The sequence below is a fragment of the Vicugna pacos genome, chromosome 11 (genome assembly GCF_048564905.1).
Source record: "Vicugna pacos chromosome 11, VicPac4, whole genome shotgun sequence".
NCBI lineage: Eukaryota > Metazoa > Chordata > Mammalia > Artiodactyla > Camelidae > Vicugna > Vicugna pacos.
This window is the reverse complement of record NC_132997.1, coordinates 18735648-18757435: the sequence shown is the minus strand read 5'-3', so window position 1 is coordinate 18757435 and position 21788 is coordinate 18735648. Positions and strand designations below refer to the sequence as shown.

Genomic DNA, 21788 nt, shown 5'->3' with positions numbered 1-21788 from the left:
CAGGTGCTCAAGGAAACTGCAGGAAGGTCAGAGCTTCAGGTCAGGAGCTTCAGAGATGAGCACAGGCCCTTCCATCCCTCAGGCTCCCCCAGCAGTGTCTCCCTGCCTTGTCCCTGGTCAAGACCCCCCATGGCTGACATCCTGTCATTCAGCTTCTGCAGGGGAAGGGACTCTACCTTTTGCCCAAAACCACAAATGGGGAGGAAGGAGGGCCAATATGTCCATCAAAGTAAGGTCAAGGGGGTCCCAAGGTCTGAGTTAGTGAGTGAGATGATGGTCAGTGACCTCCCTCCTCTCCACCCAGAGTTGGAGCCCCCGATGCAGAGAACATAGGTCCTCACAAAAAGGAAATTCGAAGCTCTCCCAGGAGAGGGAAAAACAGAAGCCCCTGTTTAAATTGGGATCAGATGAAGCAGAGATCCAAGGGCCCAGGGGAAGGCCTGCTTGGGCTGAGGCTCTACCCTGAGGCTTAGGAGCACAGGCTGAGTGTTGGTTTGTAGGATGTTACTAAGAATAATCATTGCAGGGTCTCTATGTAAAACCAAAGTTGCCCCCAGAAGACACATTCAGTACAGATCCTCAAACATCCCTTTTCTACATTAGATCCTGTAGAAGGTTGAGATGTGTAGCTCATAAGTAGAGAGAATGATAGGGGATCGGGTGTCCACAAAGTCAGGGCAGTTCAGGTTGTCTGACTTGGCAGGAGGGGACCACTCTCCTTGGATGCCGATATTTCCCTAATAGAGCAGAAACCCAGAATACCACAGGCGTAGAGTGGTAAGGTTTTTCCTCTCTCATGGAAAATAATTACGAGTGTAGAGATTTCATACTGTCAACAGCACACCACGGTAGTCAGCCATTATCCATCTTTCTGCCCCTTCAGTATTTTCAGCTGGTGTCCATCCTCAATTCAGTCTCTTGGTCCAAAATGGCTGCTGGAGCACGGGACTTGATCTGCCTCCATGAGTTCACCTCTGAGGCAGGAAGGAGGAAAGAGGAAGAGTCAAAGGGCCAACTCAGCTGCATCTACTCTATCTAAACAGCCTCCCTCAAACCCACACAGTCTACACGATCCTTTTGCTCACTTATAATCTGCCTGAAGTTCATCTGGCCACTTTCAGCGACAAGAGACCTTAGGAACTCAACCATTGATATGGAGAATTTCTGTCCTCATTTAGACCATTTTTCTCTTCTTAAGTAAAAAAAAAACAAAAAAAACAAAAAATGAAAGCCATGTGGTGATGACCTGGGCTGTTTGCCTACACTAAACACCAAGAAGAAGGGGAGGAGATGGAGTGATTTTTCAGATGAGTTGGGTTTCGTTTACCCACCATAGAGGCCCTCTGCTTGGTGTCTCTTCATTCCCAGGGGAATTAGAGATGCAGTTTCTAACCAGGATTTTCTAGAGGCAAAGATGCTTTCATTTCCCAGGCAGGCAGCTGGAACCACAATGGGGCCTTCATCTGCCTGTTCCTTGGAAGCAGCTCAGAGAAGATCCTCCTCTGTTCTCTAATGATGTGGGCAGAGGTGGAGGGTGGGAACTTGGGGAAGCAGTATGTCCAAATCGCTGGATCAAAAATTGAGATCTGCCAAAAAAAAAAAAAATGTGTCATCAAAAATTAGGCCTATTGGACACCCACACTTTCAGCCTAGAGGTACATAAGACATCAGGGTGATTATTAGTAAAAATAGTTCACATCCAATAAAACTCCACACGGTCAAATGCATTACTGACTGATGACGCAAGGAAAATACACTACTGAACAATTTTGGTACCTGCTGTTTGACTCAGGTCAGTTGATGGGATCCAAATAATGGTCACTAAGGAAATCTTACAAAGGCAGACTCTGTAGTCATTAAATTATGTTTTGGACAAGAAATCTTACCACGTATTTCTTCTACATTTGATCCCAAGTGAAATACTTTCAGTAAATGAAAAATAAACATGGCTATCCCTGCAGCAGTCCTGAGGCTGGGAGCCGCCCCCAGTCCCCCTCCCCCAGGAGCCAGTGCGCAGGCGTGAGGGTTGCGGGGAAGGGGATTCAGCCCTGAACTGGGTGGGTTCCTGGGAGGCCCTGGGTCGTGACAAGGAAGTTGAAGACTGAGTGGGTCACTGACCATGTGACCCTCCCAGTGGCCGGGGAGAAGCACAGAGGCTGGTAAGTGCAGCCCTCTCTGTCGCTCCTCCCCGCGGGCCAGCGCACCAGCAAGGGGCCCGACTCTCCAGCTGCCAGGCCGCGATCCTACCCGGGTCCTCGGCTCCGGGGCTGCCGCTACCAGTAGCAGCCGTTCCGCTGTCGGCAGCGTAAGGCCGTTGGGCTCGGGCCACGAAGGCGGGCGTTGCATGGAGGGCGTCCCTCCTGCTCGCGCCCCGGGCCCACAGGGCAGCGGGGGCCGTCCCCTCGGGCGCCTGCGGTGGCGGTGGGGGCGGGGCGGGCCCGGGCCTGGGGCTGCGGGCCCCGGACTTGGCCACTTGCCCTGAGGCTCGCGGGCTCTGGACCAGGCGGCCGCCTGAGAGGAGCCACAAAGTCGGGGCCCCAGGGCTCAAGTCTCCCATTGATGTGTCCAGAGCTGTGATGTTGCCTTTGGGCTCTGGTTGTGCATAGATGGTGTGTGCGGAAACCGCATGATGTCCCTGGACCACCAGCCACCTGTAGAGCGTATTCAGATACCACTTCTTAAAAGACAATGGGTAGGATCAGATCCAAAAGGCTCCAGGTTACCTTTGAGAGTTTTCCCACTTTACTGATAGAAATGACAATTACTGACTCTCAGAGCGCCCCCTGGAGGACAAGTTGTGACATACTAACATCTATTCAAAATTAGAAAGACATGGCCACCTTTTGACATTTTTGTATCTCCAGGGCCTTTTGAACAGTGTGTTTTTGTTTCCTGTTGGTGGTACTCTTTTCCAGCAACCGGCCGTCTTTTGGAAAGACAAGCTTACTCTCAGTTCAATGAGCATTTAAAAATTCATTTTGAGCAGTTACCATAGACACTCAAATATTTGAAAATTCTAATCATTAAAAGGCTTGGTGGCTTTTTGTTTTGGGGGGTCCTGTGATAAATTTTGCACGAGGAAGGGAAGCCGACGGAAGAAGGAGAAATGCTTATTTCATGACATTCTGCTATGCACTGTTTCAATTTTGAATATCTAATTGCAGGTGAACCTCAGATTGGCTCCAGCAAATGCATATGCTCTTTTAGAATACTTTGTTGTTTGTCCTCTGGATTTTTATGTGCTTTTTTTTTTAATGGTACAAACATGCCTCGTTAGCAGGCTTCAAATCATAATAGAAGATTGTTAAAACAAGGGATCACTGTAATTTACAATGCTTTGTAAGATATTGTGTTTCTCTATTAAAATTTTTTCTTGATGCACCAAATTTTCTACACAAAACACTCAGAAATGACTTAAATAAACAAACAAACAACCTACTACCCTTTGTCTCTGGTAGTGAGGCAGCCAGCACATCATCTCACTGTTGAAGACAACGACCTGTGACTGAAAGATGGGGATGGAGTACAGAAGAGTCTCCTGACCTAGAAGTGGCCGTGGCCTGTATCCACCAAGAGGTCACTCCCAGTCAATGAGTCCTTCCCAGGCAGCATGGGATTTTAATTAATGTCATCTGGGTTTAGTGAATTTTTGACAGAGGCATTTGCCAGTGATTGTGTTTTATGAAACAGCCCTGCCTGTGGGGACCTGGGAGAGGCAGAGGCATGTTCATCAGGCATCGACCACAGCAAAGATGAGGCAAGAAGAGCAAGTGAGAGAAAGGGGAGTGAGAGAAACAGAGAGACACTGTGACAAAGACAGAGACTGACAGGGAGCAAAAGAGACAAAGAGAGACTCAGAGATCAAGACAAAAAGACCAGCAAGGAAACTGCCAGGGCTGACAGTGAGAGGAAGCTGGAGAGAGACAGGGTGCGTTAGCCAGCTCATCCTGGCCTTGGGAAGGCCAGCACTGTCTCCCCAGTCCTGGGTACAGGGGAGATGACTGCAGGAGAAATGATTCCTCTCTTTGATTGCAGATGGTGTGTTTTCTAGAATTCTGTGTTCTTATTCAGAGAGAAAAGTATTATTCTTCAGATAGTCTAGAAACACCACCAGGGGCCAGCTGGAGCCTACCCCAGACTGCAGCATGGTACCAGCACAGGTCTTTCTAATCCCACCTGCTTCTTTGTCTTTCTAGGTGCTTTGGTGAGTCTCCTGATATCAGGATGTCATTGCTTTAAATAATGTCCTGAATTGTACTGGAGCTGTGTTTGTTGGGACTTGGAGTCCTGAGAGGGTATTGGTACATTTCCTATGCAGGGACCTAGGGGGAAATTTGGAAGGAAGTGGGTTGGCTGTCCTTTTTCAATATTAGGCTTAAACTGGGAAGATTATGTACATATGGTCTGAACAAACTCTTTGCTGGTGACATGAAGGACTGAGTATGCTCATCTCTGAAGAAAAGGAATCTGCTTTTTCTGGCCACAAGGCATTCTCTGGCCACTGAGAGCCCAGTGGAATGTCTGTGGATCTGTCCTCTTGATGGTTAGTGTTTCTGCAGGGGATCTCACTATAGCAATTATGTCAATTCTGCCGGACAGTGGGCACCATAAGGCCGATCACCTAGTGCTCCAAATGCCCCCAGCCATTCCTGCTGGAGAGGGACAGATGACAGAATCCAGCAGACCCAGGAAGAACTCCTTAGGGAGCGAGACTCAGAAGCTGCATACTTTGGATCCATCACTAGGCCCTCAGAAAGTTTTTCAGATCATAGGTGATTTAGGACAGCAAGTTAATGATGGGAAACTTTAGCTCAAAATCTGAACAGCTCCTAGAGAGGCAGCCACTTGATGAATCTCTGGCTTCTTCTCTTGCCAATGCTGGCAAGAACTCCACACTGAAATGCCAGGATGGACCTCTTTCGACATCCCAAAACTGTAGAGAAAGCTGACTTGATCAGACATCTTTTCAAAATGCTGACCCTGAGAGAAGAAAACTATTCCTAGGAGAAAAATTGAAGTTATAGCTCTTATCATGTCCTAGAAATTTATACACAGCCCCCATCACCGAAGACTACACACTTGGCTTAATTAGCAGAACCTGAAAGGGGAAAAAAAAGAGGCTTTTTGATTTTTTTTATTGAGTTATAGTCAGTTTACAATGCTGTGTCAATTTCTGGTGTATAGCACAATTTTTCAGTCATAAATTAATATACATATATCCATTTTCCTGTTCTTTTTCACCAAGAGCTACTAGAAGATCTTGAATATATTTCCCTGTACTATACAGTATAAGCTTGTTTATCTATTTTATATATACCTCTCAGTATCTACACATCTCAGACTCCCAGTCTATCCCTCCCACACCCCTCCCCCATGGCAACCACAAGTTTGTGTTCTGTCTGTGAGTCTGCTTCTGTTTATGTATTTAAGTTTACTTGTTGTCATCTTCTTTTTTTTATTTTAGATTCCACATATGAGTGATATTGATATTTTTCTTTTTCTATCTGGCTTACTTCATTTAGAATGACATTCTCCAGGAAACCCATATTACAGCAAATGGTATTATGTTGTCATTTTTATGGCTGAATAGTATTCCATTGTATAAATATACTACATCTTCTTTACCCAGTCATCTGTAAGTGGACATTTAGGCTGATTCCATGTCTTGGCTATTGTAAATAGTGCTGCTGTGAGCATGGGGGTGCAGGTGTCTTTTTGAATTAGGGTTCCATCTGGATATATTGCCAGAAGTGGGTTTGCTGGGTCATATGGTAAGTCTATTCCTAGTCTTTTGAGGAATCTCCATACTGTTTTCCACAGTGGCTGCACCAAACTGCATTCCCATCAGCAGTGTAGGAGGGTACTCTTTTCTTCAAACATTCTCCAGCATTTATCATTTGCGGACTTTCGAATGACGGCCATCCTGACTGGTGTGAGGTGATATCTCATTGTAGTTTTGATTTGCATTTCTCTGATAATTAGTGATATTGATCATTTTTTCATGTGCTTCTTGATCATTCATATGTCTTCATTGGAGAATTGCTTGTCTAGGTCTTCTGCCCATTTTTGGATTGGGTTTTTTTTTTTCTTAAGTCATATGAACTTTTTATATATTCTGGAGATCAAGTCCTTGTCAGTTTAATACTTTGCAAATATTTTCTCCCATTCCGAAGGTTATCATTTTGTTTTGCTTATGTTTTCCTTTGCTGTGCAAAAGCTTGTAAGTTTAATTAGGTCCCATGTGCTTATTTTTGCTTTGATTTCTATTGCTTGGGTAGACTGCCCTAGGAGAACATTGCTGAGATATATGTGAGATAATGTTTTGCCTATGTTTTCTTCTAGGAGGTTTATTGTGTCTTGTTTATTTTTAAGTCTTTAACCCATTTTGAGTTTATTTTTGTGTATAGTGTGAGGGAGTATTCTAACTTCATTGATTTACATTCTGCTGCCCAGTTTTCCCAACACCATTTGCTGAAGAGACTTTCTTTATTCCATTGCCTCCTTTGTCAAAGATTAATTGACCAAAAGTCTGTGGGTTCATTTCTGGGCTCTGTGTTCTGTTCCATTCATCCATATGTTTGTTTCTCAGGAGGGCCAAAGGGACTCTTCTCCACTGAACAGGAATTAGACTTGTGAGAAGAGGGACAAATCATGTGATTTCACACCACCTGATTAGGATAAGGGGTGATCACCTATGGGAGCCTGCACTACTGCTGGCCTGAGAAGGGAAGCCACACAGACAGTAAAGAACAGCTTTTATTCTCAGGGATGCCATAGGAATTTTTCTCCCCTGAACTAGGGACTTAAGTCTTGTGAGAAAAGGTGAAAATCTTGCAAGATTTGACTCCAACTAAAGAGGATTCAGGGTGAGCCCTGAGAGAAACTGGGCTACAGCTGGCCTGAGAAATGAAGGCACACAGACAGGAAAGGAAAGCTTTAACACTCAGGAGAGCCAAAGGGATTCCTCTTGCTTGAACAGGGGGCTCAGGCTCTTGAGAAAAGGGGCAGCTCTCCTGAAACAGCTGGGGCTTCTGTGAGAGGATGTGTGCTCACTGAGATGAGTCAGACTGGATTCACGGTCATATGAGAAGAAAATGTGTCCTTACAAGATAGGTGTTGTCTCCGGAGCTATGAGTAACACCATCTGGGGCTGGAGCCCTTTCATCCCTTCAGAAAAAGAACCGACCTGATTTCCAATAAGGGGAATGATTTTACGCCAGAGGAGAGGCCTGAATTCAGCAAGAAGAGGAGCAAATCTCATGAGACCTTAAGAGGTTTCAGGATGATCACCTGAGAGAGGCTGGGCTACAGCTCACCTGAGAAGGGAAGATACACAGACAGTAAAGAAAAGCTTTTATTCTTTGGAGGGCTGAGAGATTACTCCCCCCTGAACAGGGGATTGGGTCTAGTGAGAAAAGGGGAAAACCTCATGAAATTGCTGAGGCTTCTTTGAGATGATATGTGTTTACTGAGCCAAGGGAAGCTGGATTCACGCTCCTCTGAGTGCAGAAGTCGTAGAGGATAGGACTTGGTCTCAGGAGTGATAAAGGGCACCATCTGAAGATGGAGTCCATTCTTCCCTCCAAATAAAGGACAGGCCTCATTTCCAATAAGGGACATGACTTTCCCATATAGGAGCAGCAAGAATCCATGTGAAAAGTGGCAACTCATGAGACTTGGCCCCACATGAAGAGGATTCTTGGTGATAACCTGAGAGAGGCTGGGCTACTCCTCACCTGAGTAGGTAAGACATACAGACAGTAAAGAAAAGCTTTCATTCTAAGGAGTGCCGAAGGGAGTTATCTCCCATGATCTGGAGACTTACTCTCTTGAGAAAACTGGGGCCTCTCTCAAGATCTGGCTCCATGTGATTAGGATTATTGGGGATCACCTGTCACAGACTGGGCTACTGCTCGCCTGAGAGGGCCAGCCATACAGAATGTAAAGAAATGCTACTATTCTCAAAAGGACTGAAGGGATTCTCTACCCTGATCAGGGGACACAGTCTCAGGAGAACAAGGGGCAAATCTCACGAGGTTTGGCTCCACCTAAAGGTTATTCTCGGTGATCATCTGAGAGGCTAATTCTGGCCTGAGAAAGGAAGTCATACAGACAGTGAAGTAAAGCTCTTATTCTCAGTGGCTCAAAAAGGTTTCTCTCTTCTGAACAGAAGACTCAGTCTTGAGAGAAAATTGGAAAAACTCACGCAATTTTGCTCCATCTGATTAAGATTAGGGGTGATCACCTGTGAGATGCTGGGCTGCTTTTTGCTTGAGGAGGGACGCCATGCAGACAGTAAAGAAAAGGTTTTAACTTCAGGAGTGCCAGAGGAATTACTCTCCTCTGTACAGGGGACTTAGTCTCAGGAGAAAAGGGGCAAACCTTGTGAGATTTGGCTCCACCTGATCAGGATTATTGGAAATCATCTTTGAGAGGCTGGTCTACTGCCCACCTGAGAAACGATGCTGTACAGACAGTAAAGAAAATATTTTATTCTCAGGCAGGCCAAAGGGAATTTTCTCCCCTGTACAGAGGATATAGTCTCATGATGAAAGGGGCAAATCTCAGGAGGTTTAGCTCCACTTGAAGAGGATTCAGGGTCATAACCTAAGAGAGGCTGGGATACTGCTCGGCTGACACTTTCCACCTCTGCTACTGAAGCCTATGTACTGCTCTCCACAAAAGAGGCACATCAGTGTCACCCAGGGCTCTGTGACTTTTCTTCTGACTGCCAGATTCTGTCAACCTGCCAGGCCTTAAGAGAATGCAATATACCACCCCTCCCCTAATTCTTAAAATGTAGAAATCTCTTGGTTTCCTTTACACAAAACCTCTGTTTAATGCCTTGGTTGATTTAGAAAATGCCACAAAACATGGAGAAGACAATGACGATCACTTCTGACACCACCTCCATGTTCTCCCCTGCCCTCCTGCAGCTTAAAGCTGCCACATGGCCCTCTCTGCACAACTACATTGGCTGAAGCTCTGATCCTGGATGATAAAAAGATAACGACCCCAGGAGAAAGACTTTTCCCTTCCGCCTTCCCTGTTCTTCCTTCAGACCTGGAATGTGGACAGCAGATCCAGAAGAGGCTGCTATGTGACCTTGAGGAGCCAAGCAGAGACTGACAGTCTCACCCCAGATGACAGTGCTGCCAGATGACAGTGGTCGGCTTTCTCAGCCCTGGACACAGGACACACAATACAGTTCAACCGTTGACTAGTTCAGCTCCTGCAGTAAACTTTTCAGTTATTAGTAACACAAATGCTAACTGTTAACCACCAACATGAAACGACTATTTATCTTATGATGTTTCTCTTCCTGTCATTTTCTCTGTTCATTTATAATTTTTACATACAAGTTGACAAAATGATACTACATGAAATTATTTTATTTTTCATTTTTTTATTATCTGTCTCCCCATAGAGGGGTAAGACTCATGAAAATAAAGATAGGGTATATCTCATTTATGATTTTATTTCCTGTATCCAGAACAATGTCTAACATGTCTCAACGTTCAATAAATGTTAGTTAAAGTTAAACCAATGTACTAATTAGCAAGTAAATGAACATTTCAATGTGAGCCCTTCCCTGGATGTGAATTTATTTTCTGTTATCTTTATTTTTTTCCCCTGATGACAGTTTTCTCTCATGCACATGTCATTAGTTATTTAACCAGTCACTTGCTGATGGACTTTTTTATGCCACTATAAAAGCACTCATATGTGCATTTTGGGTCTTATGTAATTATTTTTATGATAAATGATTAGAAAGGAATGCATGATTAAAATATTTTAATACATATTTCCAAAATGGTCTTTGAAAGCAGTTTTTAGAAACAATTTACATTTCCAAGAGAAAATCATGACTGTTTCTCTGCATCTCCAACATTAGGTGTTATTAATTAATAAAGTTTTTCATTTTGGTAAGTGAACAATTATGTCTCAAAGTTGTTTTAATGTGCATTTCCAGATCGCTGGAGTCACAGAGTGTTCTTTTCCCAGTCTGTGGCTCTTTGGCAGGGCTTTTCAGGTCCTAAGCTTCTAAGGGGGCGGGAACCTGCATCTGCCATGGTCTATTTTAGGTGTGTGACCACAGATGGCTAAAGTGGGGCAGGCCAGTGTTCAAGGCCCTCAAGGAATTGTAGGGGAGGAAGTCAAGGGCTAGATCCCTGAAGTCCCTGAGATTCCAGGACTAGAACCATTGAGCTGGGACTCTTCTTTACTGGAAGCTGGACCACATCCCTGGTCCCTTGCTAAGGGCCATGTTGGGACAGACACTTGTTCTGGTGTGAGGTTCAGGCCCTGATGGCAGGAATTTGGGTAGCCCCAGATGGGGCTAAGACTGCTGTTGGGGGTTGGCATGGGCGAGGCGAAGTTGATGTCAGGCCCTGAGCTACCTAGAAGTCTGTTAAGAACTTCTGAGAAGCCCAAGCAGGGTTAGAAGATGATGAAGGAGAAAGGGAGGGCCATTCCAGGAAACAGAGGAAAAGGCACTGAGCCTCTTCAAGAATGAGGTGTGCTCATGTGCAGATCAGCCCTTTCTTCAGGACCACACAGCCAGCCACAGCCTGGAGCAGAGACCCCTGTGCACATCCTCATGGCCACACTCTACTTCAGCAGGTTACATGTCCAGAAACACAACCCCCCCTCCATTTCCCCACTCCCCTAACACCCCCCAAAACCCCACCAGATGACATCACCTCCCAGCCCAGCCCTCTCCCTAAAGAAGGCCATGGTGGAAGTTGTTAAAACATCTCCTGCCCCCACCCTACACCCTAAGACAAGCCCTGCAACACAGCACAGTTGTCCCCATTTTACAGATGAGGAGATTGTGCACCAAGTCAAGACCATTTTCTAGTGCCTCCAGGCTGCACAAAGGGCAGAGAAAGAGCTACAGGAGCCCCATGGTGTTGGGAGCCTCCTGAAGGAGGATGCCAGGAGCTGTGCTGGCAGAGAAAACAGTCTCCAGTCACTCATGCCCAGCATGCCAGGCCAGAGGGGATCCTGTCAGGGACACAGATGTAGACTTCCCAGGCTGGACCTACTGTTGTGAGCAGGGACAGGATGGTGCAATGCTACCCTATGCTGGCAGCCTGGGATCAGACCTGGTTATGATGGCCATGAGAACCCCAGGAGACAGACCTGGTTGGAGGATACAGTCACCTTGACCTGGGGCGGGATTGCTGCGGGAATCTGGGCAGTAGTTAGATCAGAAGCTGGGTAGGCCCTGATCTCAGTGAAAATGACAATACTGGCCATAATTTTCTATGAACTAGGCATGGCTGTAATGCTTTACATACATTATTAACTCATTTACTCTTAATTCTTAATAAGGGAAGCATGCTAATTATTCTCATTAGACAGAGGAGGAAACTGAGGCACTAGAAGCTTATGTAAGTTGCCCATCTACTAAGTGACCAAGTACAATTTGACCCCAGGCTCTACAACCCTTTGAACTATCTGCTTGTCAAAAACAGGACTCGGAGAGTGCTTTTATGTGTCCCCATGTGGTGTCAGTTTCTGTGATTTCTAGAGCCCACCTTACCCCCCAGCCACTGCTGCAGAAGAGCAGACATCCTATAGCCCTGAATATGAACCATTCTCTGCCTGGGTCACTTGGAAGGACCAAAACCCTGGATTTCACATGGGCCTGGGACTATTTGAGCCTTTCATGGAAGTTAACAAGGCAAGGATCTTGACAGAGCCCTGACTTTAAGGGAATGGCCTAGGTCTTCCTTGTCCAAGGCCACCCAAGATCCAGAGGACAGCCAGGTGGGCCTTTGTGTAGAACACCTGTATGTGCAGGGTGCATCCTCTCAGCTGCAGACAGCTCTGGTCCTCCTCTACTCTTGCCCTGGTTACTGCAAAAGTTTCAAGCTCAGTCCTCTCCAAACCATAGGTGAAATGAGAACATCCTGCTTAAGTCTTTACTACAACTCAACAACAACAAAATAAGTAAATTAAAAATGGATGAAGAATACGACCCAGTAATCCCACTCCTGGGCATACATCCAGAGAAAACTCTAACTCCAAAAGACACAGGCACCCCAATGTTCACTGTAGCACTATTTACAATAACCAGGACATGAAAGCAACTCAAATTTCCATCAAAAGATGAATGAATAAAGGTGTGGTACGTATATACAATGGAATACTACTCAGCCATAAAACGAGAATGAAATGTTGGCATTTGCAGCAACATGGATGGATCTAGAGGTAATCATACTAAGTGCAGTAAGTCAAGCAGAGAAAGATAAATACATGATTTCACTTATATGTGGGATCTTTAAAATTAAAACAAGGAAGAAAAGACTCATAGACATGGAAAGCCAATGTAGAGTTACCAAATGGGAAGGGGAAGAGGGATAATTTAGGAGTTTGGGATTCATAGATAAAGACAACTATATATAAAATAAACAAGTTTCTACTGTAGAGCATAGGGAACTGCATTCAGTATCTTGAAACACCTACCAATAATGAAAAAGAATATATATTTATATGTATGTATAATTGAATCACCATGCTGTACACAAGAACACAACATTGAAAATTAACTAATCTTCAATTAAGACAAATGGGTGAAGGATTTTAAAAGATATTTCTCCAAAAAAGATACAAAAATAGCCAAAAAAGATATAAATAGAAGCTCAGCATCTTTAGTTATTAGGGAAATGCAAATTAAAACCATCATGTGAGATGATACCTCACACCTATTAGGATCTAAAAAAAATTTTTTAACACAAGTGTTGGCAAATACGTGAAAAAATTGGAAATTTTGTGTACTGTTGGTAGGAATACACAACAGTAAAGACACTATGGAAAACAGCATATCATTTCCTCAAGAAACTAAAAATAGTATTACCAAAAGAATAAATTGTGTAACTACCTATGGTGGTGAATATTAACTAGACTTATTATTGTGATCATCTCACAATGTATACAGATACAGAATCATGATGATTTACACCTGAAACGAATATAATGCTATTTTCAATTCTATCACAATAAAAAAAACTAGCAATATACAGACTAAAAATTACATATGATCTAGCAATTCCACTTCTGGGCATAGACCTAATATAATTGAAAGCAGTATCTCAAATATTAGTACACCCATGTTCACAACATTCACAATAGCTAAAAGGCAGAAGCTACCCAAACATCCATTAATAAGATGAACAGACAAACAGAATGTGGTATATATGTACAATCTGACCTCATAATGGAAGGAAATTCTGATCTGCTACAACATGGATGAGTCTTGAGGACAAAAGGCTTCCAGGATAAATTGGTCACAAAATGATAAACACTCTATGAGTCCATGCGTATGCGGTCCCTAGAGTAGTCAGAGTCATAGGGACGGAAGGTAGAATGGAGGCTGTAAACAGCTAGGGTTGGGAGGGGAGGGAAAATGGGGTGTAGTGGTTTAATGGGTACAGAGCTTCAGGTAAGAGAGGTTATAAAAGCTCTGGGTCAATGTATAATTCTGTAATGTCTGTTCTATTCAAAATTTGTTCAAAAATTAATTTTGCTTAACCTTTTTATATTTAATTATATAAAATGCTGTTTAATGTGTGTAAACATGAAATATCTAACAGAATCATCTAAATGGTATTTCAGTATCTTTTATGTTTAGGTAACACAGATGTTTTGAATTAAAACTCATGCTGATGGCCTCCTGTAATACCAGTTAGAATACAGATAAAAGGACTGCACTCACCTTGCTTTATCTCTACACGGGAACACACTATGTATTATTAGATTAAGTAATTGTACAACTAAGGTTGAAAGTGACAGCAACATTATTCACTGAACCAGTGTGTATTTTATTACTAATTAATCAAGCTATGAAAATTATACATGCCAGATAAATATCAATTTTACCAGTTTTGTACCTTTCAGGGCATAGATGGCCTTCCAGATGTTTTCCATGAGTAGTTAGCTCCCTCTGTATTCATAAGAAACATAGCAAGTTCTTAGTCTAGTCCATCATTATATATCCCCCGGGAATCCCCTCAGAGATTGACAAAAATGATAAATTAGCTGTTGATTCAAGATCTGTTCTTTTTCTTTTATGTAATTTCCTAAGAAGCTTGAAAGTCAAAATTCTACCATATAACTTGTAATACAAAATATCCAAATGCGCTCAGAAACTGGTGCAGAGTATGTGTAACTAAATAAAGTGGAAGATTGATAAACAATACAAAAATCATGCTGAGTAACTTTCATCATTTACCACAAATGAGTCAAATAGCAACTTGCTTTTACAGCTCTGGAGATGGATGGTTGAATATCTGTGTGACTATACTTAAGGGCCTTTGAGTCGTTCACTTTAAAATGGTTAAAATGACAAATTTTATGTTATGTGTATTTTATCACAATAAAAAAATTAATTACAATTAATTAAATTAAATGAATCCTTTACTGGCTCCTCTGACTGATAAAAAGTTCAGACTCCTCAAGCTGCAATGAACACCTTCAGGACTGGCACCCAGTAACACCTCCTGCATGCAGGTCATTTGGCACATCGGCCTCCATTGCATACACACCAGAGGCCAATAACACCTACAATCAATGCAACAACAAAAAGCAAAACAAAACCCACATGCATTTCAATGCCTCTGGAGACTGGATAAAAATCACACCCACTGAGTAGTAGCCCTAAATAAGCAGAAAGAAGAGACAAGTACAGCGGGTAGAAAGTCAGAGAGACAAAGAGGGAAACACAAAATTGGATGAGGAACCAGCAGAAAAAGGGCATCCTTCAGGGACCTTCCCCTACCATTTCAAGTCCCAACTGCTTAGGAAACAAAGCCCCTCAGAACTCAGCCCCAGCCATCCCAGCTGCCTCTACTCCAGCTTTCTCCCCAAGGGACCCACCCACAGCCTCACTTCTCAGACAACTCCTGCTTTTCCTGACCGGCTGTGCCGTGTTCAGACTGCTGTGCCTCAGCGTGCGCACTCTCCTCTACCCGGAGTGCACGTCTCACGGCCAACTCCCAGTCAGACACCAACACCCAGCACGAAGGTTTGCGAAGCCAGACACGGACAGCCACACGCCACTCAGGACTTTGTCACCCACAGCACTCTACAGGGGCTTCTGTGTTCCTGCCCAACTGCACCCCATTGTCTGGAACAAGAGCTACTGAAGGGCAGGTGCCACATGAGTCCTTGCAGAGAACTGGTGCTGAATGAATTCTAAGTGAATGACCTTGCATGAAAGGTTTTTAAAAGGCTAAAAAGCAAACCATGCAAAAAGCAGACGATAGATATTTTCTGCTACTGAAAGCATGCATTTTCTCAACTCTAATCTTTGGCTGAGTATCACTTGGGAAGCAGACACAGATGCTCTACCACTTCCTAGTTGGGTATCTGTGGGCAAATTAAGCAACCTCACTGTGTCTCAGACTCCCGCTTACTGAAAGGAACCACCCCTGCAGTGTGGTTAAGAGGCCTAATGAATATATGTTTAAAATAACAGAAAACATTGACTAAATGGTAGTTCTTACCAGCCTGCTGTGATCACAGAAACATTAACAGGACCAGATACTGCACCATCAGGAATATGAGCACGACAAAATTTTTGTTAAAACTATGTTTTTTTGAGGAGAGCTGAAAGTCAACAAATCCAACAGCTTGTCTTCCAGCTGCACCCTGCTCTCTACAGTCCTCAGGACCGATCCCTAGTGACCACTATGTCCCCGCCTCCTCCGACAATGCGGACTCCCAGGTCTCTGGCCTCTGACCACACCTCCTCCTCCTCTTCTGTAGCTTGCCCACTAAGGACACCTAAAGTCAGGCATTCCTTGAGCTCAGCTCACACATTTTTCTCATCTTGTCCCCTCTCAAGCCATCAATTATCATCTCTATGGAGATGACCCCACGACCTCTCAGTTACATTCAGAAAACATTTCAAGCTGGATTTATACAACATAGATGGTTACCTTAATTAGATGATGAAGCATACAGCTTCAACTTCTCTCTTTTTTTTAAACATTGTTTATTGATTTATAATCATTTTACAATGTTGTGTCAAATCCCAGTGTTCAGCACAATTTTTCAGTCATTCATGGACATATACACACTCATTGTCACATTTTTTTCTCTGATTTATCATAACATTTTGTGTATATTTCCCTGTGCTATACAGTGCAATCTTGTTTAGCTATTCTACAATTTTGGGATTTCAAAACTTCTCTCTTTAATGCCATTTTTTCCCCTTTTATCCGGTCATATACATCTCACCAGTCCTAAGCTTCCTCTTCCTTTCCCATCTCTTAAAACTACTTGCTTGCCAAGGCGTCTTCTTTGGTCTTTCTGTTCTGTCTCACTGGTTCTTAACTTCTCTGGGATAATGAACCCTTTGAAAATCTACAAATGTTATGGACTGTTTACTAGAAAGATAAACACACAGAATATATGTATGCAATTTCACCTAACCAATGATCTCAAATAAGGATCTGTGTTCCTGTGCCCCAGACTACCTACCACTTACACAAATTTCCTTCTCCAGATTCTACGTCCCTCTTATTTTCAGGATGCCTTGTGGATACAACCTAAAGGACCTACTTGCATCATAAACTTAACAAGTCCACACCAGAACTCACTATTTCTCCTTAACAAACCTCCTCTTCCTAAAGTATTCCTCCTCTAATAATGGCACCACCATAACTCTTACCATGTAAGACCTCATCATCCTTTGCATCCCATACCTGCCATGATGAAAAGTCCACTACTCCTCTGACAAGAGCTCATTATTGACTCTAACATCTCCATCCTCCACACCGCTACCTCACTTCACCTTTAGAAGGTCACTAGCCTAGCTGACTCCCCACCTCAGTTTCCTCTTGTCATTTCCACCTGTGTCAGTCTAGAATCTCCCAAAATTTCAAAACTGATCATGTGCCTGCCTCTTTTCAAAAACTCTGATGCTTCTCCATTGCACAAACATAAAATCAAACTCTATTCTGCCTACAGAGTCCTCCACAATTTGCCACCTAAGACCTTTTGCAGGATTGGATTCCATAGCTTAGATTGTCACTTGGACCTATCATCTTTCAATTAAAATCACGCCACTCAGAAAGGCTCAATTCAAACTCCACTCTTTATATCCCCTACATAATGTTTAGGAAAGGACTTTTCATGGAAAAGGCAAAATTCCTAATGAACAGATTCAGAAAATTAAAAAAAAAATTTTCTTCCTTAAAATTTAAGTCCTTCTGTAAATATTAAGCTTTTTAAAATATCAGTTCTTCAAATATTATTAATATTTCGATCAAGAAATCCTTCAAAAATCCAGCATCGTTAACCAACATTTACTAAATACTGATAATGAACAATGTAAAGTAAACTCTTATATGAAATATCATCAACCTGAAGGTAAAAAGGTATAATCTGATCCCAGGATTCTAATTCCAATATTATTTGTACTTGGATCTTACTTAAGAAAGGAAAAATATATATTTAGTAAGTGGACTTGACATTTCACCTAATAGAGACTTAAGTCACTTAAGTCCACAGCCAAGATAGAAAGTTACCTGATCTAAATCATCTTCAGGCTAGGAAAAATTCTCATCAGATTAAAAAAAAATTTTTTGACTGAGATGTCATAAAATTAGCCTTTTTCAGTACACATTTAAGCGTTAATTTTTTCTAAGGGCCCAATGATGTGACGGGCAATTCCAAGCCTCTCACAATGAGACCTGGTAACTAGCACACATACCAGCAGGTGTACAGCAATCAGACCTACTCCAGGTAAGTGATGTTGTGGGCAGTACCATCTTTCTGTTACCTTCTAAGACCTTATTTCTTTTAGGCCTAACCTAATTTAATTCCTCTTATGGCTCCTAGCCTACTGAGTTCACGTGAATCTTCACAGCTGTGTACTGTGAAACACTCTGCTCCTGAAGAGAATGCAAATATTCAAGTTTTTTTTAAAAAGAATTTTAACTAGTCTTTGTACCTAGCTAACATACATGGTAAAATAGTCCCTGTATGTATTCCTAAAATTATTACTGTTCAAATTTGAATGTTTCTGAAGTAAATTTGCTTGTAAGAGTAAAATATGCTAAAATTTCAAAATTATTAATAACACTAAGGAAATAGGGAGTAATGAAAAGAGCTCTGGCAACTGAAACTGGGTCTCAGTCTATAATCTCAAGTCTGACTCTTTAGTTGTGGGACCCTCAGAACTGGCTTCACCTCAAAACACTTTCTCACCTGAAATAGAGGTAACACTGCCCTTCCCCCTTTGCAGGTGGCTGTTCAGGTTACATGAGATAAGGTACATAGCACAGTACCTGACATGAAGTGATCATATAATAGTCTGCTTCCTTCATTCAACACAAAAGACACACATGAAGGTTTAGGCGTAAGGAAGCCTACACCTCCACAAGTCTGCATCAGCACAAAATACCACAGGCAGTTGGTTCTAACAAAAAAACAAAAACAAAAACAAAAAAACACCATGAACCCCATCCCACGAACACTTCTGAGGGATCTGGAGCCAGACAAGGGCAGCCTGCATGTGGTTCTGCAAGAACTCTATCAGGGCCGCATACACACTGGCCACATAAACATTAACAGGGAAAGTCCACAGTCATTGTGCTAAAACCTCTGGAAGCCTTTAGTGAGAGAGCTTATGCCGGGTAAAATGGGGGAAAATTCAAATTAGGGCCAACTCCAAAAGACTCCTTAAATAAATCACAACAGTGATGCTGACTTACTCTTCCTGAAACGCGAATAGTACCATGCCCAAACCCACTTAAACAGTTGAAGATGGAGACATTCCACACCCACACTGGTGCCATTAAATGCCTTATAGAGAGCTTGCTCAGGGGAGCACCCCGGCACCACGGAAGGTGCTGAACCAAAGCCGACCGCGGAAAAAGCAAGGGAGGGGAGAAAACAAGACAATGACTTCGGGGTTGTGCACACGCGCCGCTGAGAACCGCTTTCCAGACCGCAGCCGCCTCCTCAAGCATCTGAAGTACTTCGCGGCTTCACTATGGGGACGTCAAGGGAAAGCCGCTAGGCGAGCACCCTGGGGTGGGGGCCGTTCCTGTCCCGGAGTCCCCGGGTCCCTGCCTCCGCCCCCCGCGCCCCTCCCCTACTCCGCGCGCCATCGAGGGCCGCCCGGGAAGCACCGCGAGTAACGCCCCGGCCCAAGCGGCCCGGCCCCGATCGAGACCCCCGGCGCGCGGACGACGGGGTAGCCCGGCTGCGGTCCGGCCAGGGTCGGGGTCTCGAGTTCGGCCCGACGCCACTGCTGCAGCCAACGAGGCCCAACGGGAGGCCGAGGGGGCGCGGCTGGCACGCGGGGCGAGGACACTCACCACACCACGCGGTAGGAGCCCTCGAGGATGAGGTTGCTGGAGCGCGGCCCCACGTCGAACACCTGCCCGCGGACCAGCTCGGGGCCAGCGCCTGACGCCGCCGTCGCCACCGCGCTGGGCTCAACGCTCTGCGGCCGCCACTAGGCTCACGCCGCGCCTCCCGGAGGGACCGCGCCGCCGCCGCCGCCGCCGCCGCCGCCGCCGCCGCCGCCGCCGCCGCCGCCGCCGCCGCCGCCGCCGCCGCAGCAGCCGCCTCGGGAGAGCTGCCGCGCGTCGGAACCGCTGGCTGTTAAGACCAACTGCCAACTGCCGCTTCCCTGCCTGACCAAGGGGCGGGCCGGTAGGCGGAGGGAGGGGCTCAGCTGAGGAAGGCTCTGGGGCAGGGGCTGTCCTGGCAGTGAGCGCGCGGATTGGCTCCTGTGGTCTGGGGGCGGGGCTGCTCCTCAGGTTGGAGACAGGATACATGAACTGGTGTCCAAACAATTTGTATTGTTTTTTCTATTAGGAATATTTTGCTGTGAACATTTGTAAACCAGTTTTTTGGGGATCTGTTTTATTTCTCACAGCTGCATACCTGAGACTGTCATGGCTGGGTTATAAGGAATCTATGGTTGGCGTTTTTAGAAACTCCACACTGCTTCCAAAGTGGCTGCACCGTTTTACATATTTCCACTAGCAGACTATGAGGGTTCCAATTTATCTCTACATTATAGCCAACACCTGTCATCGTCTGTCTTTTTGATGATAGTCATCCTCATGGTTCTGAAGTGGCATCTCCTTGTGGTTTTGGATTGCACTTCCCTAATACTGAGCTTCTTTCATATGCTTCTTGGCCATCTGTATATCTTCTTTGGAGAAATATGTATTAGCAATTATATATTCTAGATAAAAGGCCCTTTTCAGAAATATGATATGAAAAAAATAGTCTCTCATTCTGTGGATTGTCCATTACTTTCTCGAGAATGTCCTGCCCCGGGGCCTGGCATTAGCGCTTCCCTCTGCCTTGAATCTTCCCTGGACACATACTTGGTGGTCTCCCTCCTTCCTTCAGGTCTTGGCTCAAATGCCTGCTTGTCAGTAAGATCTCCCAGGATCCCATGTAGTGATCACCCAGTAAGAACAATGATGACAGCCCCATACATCACCGTCCGTCCCACCTCCCTGCCTCATTTCCCTTCAAGCTTTTATTACCATGTCCATGTAAAGTAGTCTTTTGTGAATTGTCTAATTCTTAACTGAATTGGAAATTTCATAAAGGATTTTTTTAATCAGTTTGTTACTACTTTATCCCAAATGTAATTCACTTTAGGTAATCCAGTATGAATGCAAATGAAAGAATGAATGAATTGCATGAGAAACTAATATATTTCACTTTATTTTATTAAACCTATGGCTTTTTCCAAATCTGCATGTGAATGTATATGCCACCATAGTTCAGTCATTCTTTAGTCAGATGATATAAAACTAATTTCTTCATTTTTCTTGGAAAGTAACCTTTGGCTTTGGAAGATTTAATAGAAAGTAATAGAGGAAAAGCTAAAATAAATAAATAACTACTTAATAAAGACTTAAATGTGGTTACCGGTGGTGCAAATTGAGCTAATTGAAGCTTGAGGATGGGTAGTTCCTGGGAAGGGTCATCATCTGCCACTGTGTCTCCCCTCTGAGTGTGAGGAAGTTTCCATGTGCATGGATGCATGTGTGACCAGTCTGGAAGGTCACAGGTCTGGAAGGCTTGTCAGTACCAGCTTCTGCTCTTTCTTGGCCTGGCCTTGTGTACATTGACAATCAGATTCAGTCCTTGGGAATTTTCTGGGAGTGTTTGTATTTCCCTGGGACACAACTAAATAATTACAGCCTAATGTGGTAAGTGCTAGGCTAGAGTTCTATGGAAAGAACAGGATAGTTGCTGTAGAGGCCACAATTTCTTGATCTTGTGGGACCTGGGGTAATCTTCATGGTGAGGCAATATTTGGGGTTGTTCTTATAAAATGTATTTGGGGTGAGGAGTTCTGAGTAGGAGGAAGGTAATATATAGGGGAATTGTAATGGGATTTGGGTAGGGGTTGAGACTGACACAGATGGATGTGGCCATAGCAATCGAGTGGCAGTGAGATTGGAGAGGGAGAAATCTGCTTCTGAGATTTTTTATCAGGGCTGACCTAGATAGGAAGTGTTGCCTAACTGGATGTGGAGGGGAGAGACTGGAAGAAGACTTCTTGCTTGAGTGTTTGGACTGGATGGCCATAAACCAACGTTGGATATTCAGAGGATGGACACTGTGGACATAAAGGAACAGATGATCAATTGGTCACATTGATTTCTTTTCTTTTAAGTTTTTATTTTGAAATGATTATAGCATAACTAGTACACTGAGATCCTAGGTAGCCTTCACCCAGTTTTCCTGAATGATAACACTAACAAAAGTGTTAAAATCTGGAAATAGACATT

General features: G+C 44.0%; 1 long non-coding RNA gene across 2 annotated transcripts; it reads right to left on the bottom strand.

Moving 5' to 3' along the window:
- Positions 1-770: 770 nt before the first annotated feature.
- On the bottom strand, positions 771-19503 carry LOC140699692 (uncharacterized). 2 transcript variants are annotated; one of them, XR_012077939.1, is made up of 3 exons: positions 19338-19503; positions 1332-1586; positions 771-974 (listed from the first exon to the last, which is right to left on the bottom strand). It is a non-coding gene; the product is annotated as an uncharacterized lncRNA (long non-coding RNA). The 2 variants fall into 2 exon arrangements; XR_012077938.1 differs by lacking the exon at positions 19338-19503 and adding an exon at positions 2248-2301.
- Between the last annotated feature and the right edge of the window lie 2285 nt (positions 19504-21788).